Source organism: Lucilia cuprina, chromosome 2 (assembly GCF_022045245.1).
Source record: "Lucilia cuprina isolate Lc7/37 chromosome 2, ASM2204524v1, whole genome shotgun sequence".
NCBI classification, from domain to species: Eukaryota; Metazoa; Arthropoda; class Insecta; order Diptera; family Calliphoridae; genus Lucilia; species Lucilia cuprina.
Genome location: NC_060950.1, coordinates 19,055,580 through 19,057,946, shown reverse-complemented (window position 1 = coordinate 19,057,946; position 2,367 = coordinate 19,055,580).

The following is a 2,367-nucleotide window of genomic DNA, read 5'->3' as shown; positions in this document are numbered from 1 at the left end:
GATGAGCAACCAATACCTCAAGCCTGCCGGGACTATAAACTGGTGATGCCATTTCACTTTGCTAGTTCTTGGTTTGATTTAACAAGTGGTCTAACCAGAGCACCACATAATTTGGTATTACGGGTGGCCAGTTGGCCACAGAACAGTCGAGGTGGTCGAGGTTCTTTGGGGATTCAAGTGATGACTGTGCTTTAAACCTAAACCCGCAGGAAGGTGCTTCTTACTTGACTCTGGAATAATAAAATGTTGGACTTGAGCTGATAATGCATAGAGTGGTTATATGAGGTGCTGGTGTAGCATCAGATACTTGTGAACTCTATTGTGATGGTTGGAATGGTGGAAAAGATGTGCTAAACTGATGTTTAGCAAAGCGGAGTGTGGTGCAAGGTTGCCACTGCCCTTTCTTTAATTTATCAGCGATTTCCATTCATGGTTGAGTGTGTTGGAGTTTATTCTAAAATATGTTCAACTTATCACATTGGGTCTTTGTGGCCACTGATATAATTCTTGTCAATTAAAATTAATTATTTTTTGGACTACCAATTACGTACCCTAGGTGTTGTTGCCAAATCAACAGAGTCATCTCAATTGGGTGGTGGTGAGTAGTTGCAAAGCTTTCCCAGTGGTTGACAAAGACCACCGTGAAATAAGCCGTCAGAGCAGATGTTCATGTAAAAAACTTTAACATTCGTTTTTACGTCTGACCATTTAGTTTAGTTTAAAAAGGTATAAATCTACCATAAGACCCAAAGAGTCCACTGTGATTGCAGTCTAGGAGTTTTTTCTTATAGAAATAACCACTTCTAAACCGCACAAATCATCGCTCATACGTTGAAGCCATCGTTCATTTTTACCTAAAAATGTTCATATTGATGCAAAATATTCCCAAAGTTCAAGTTGTTATAAATTGTAAAAATTATTATACTAATTTTAATCTCAAATTGCTAGTCCAGTATTCTTCAACTTATTGATACCTATGATTCCCTATGTGCTAATAGATGAAGCTAAAATGCCTACTATTGCATCCTATATTTTCTTAAAGTTAATATAAGAAATCTCACTATACGAATTTTTGTACTTAATTTTTGTTGGAGGTGCAACGTCCCTATCTCAAAACCACAAATGTATTACCCAAATGTTTACCTGGATATAAAAGTCATTCGTGCAATATTTTAAAATTCAAATTTTAATGTTTAATTCATATGGTACACGCCGCCTTTTTCTATTCCATGAATCCAATTCTTATGGCCTCTTATTGATAGTCAAAAATTTTTCCCCAATTCTTCGTTTAGATTTCGATGTTGATCATTTAACATTTCCACGCCCCTATTGTTAGTTCGCCCATTTATGTTACAGATATTCATCTTGATATCAAAGTGGCTCAGACAAAATGTAAGGAATGTATTTTCGAAGCATATTGCAGGAATTAAACAGTACTTAGTTCCAACTAAAAATATAACTTATCAAAATTACGTTTACAATATTAACTTAAATTAATTAATTTTCAATATTTAAAATTTTGAATTCAATGTCTATAAATAGCAATAAATACTACCTTCACTAAGCACGTGTCAAAACAAATAATATTTATTATATTGATACGTTGGGGTCAAGTGAAAGCTTAAGGTTTTTATTATAATTTTTTGTTTCCCTAAAAATTCCATAAGAAAAGAGTACAACTTCCAAAAAAAAGAGTCAAAAGCAATCACAATCTCTTATGTTTAATATTAAATAAAATACAATTTGTTTTGTGTACAAGGTATATAATCCTTTTATGTTATAGCAAGCCACCATCAAAAAAATATATCGGTCATCGGTAAGTAATGGGTGTAGGGCGGCCACACTGACACACTGCCATATATTATGAAATCAACAACGAACATAAAAAAACAACAATACTCCGTCATTGGTTTATCGCCGAGGAAGTTGATGTTTCGTTGCCATAAAATATTATTAAATTACAAAATGAAGACAATATTCCTAAAAGAAAAAGGAATGATTTTAAAATCTTAAAGAATCTTATGAATCTTTAGTTTTTTGTTTACTGTGGCAGCCACAGCAATCGTATGTAAAATGTATTTAATGTCATTTTGCAGTTATAAGCCATAAAATATGTTTAAGCCAATTGAAAAAAATTCATATAAAAATTACACCCGAAAATTTTAAATGGATAGGCTATGTAGAAAATAAATAGACTATGTTTAACAATACTATGACTACTATGACTTTAACTAGACTATGACTAGACTATGACTAGAATATGACTAGACTATGGCTAGACTATGACTAGACTATGACTAGACTATGACTAGACTATGACTAGACTATGACTAGACTATGACTAGACTATGACTAGACTATGACTAG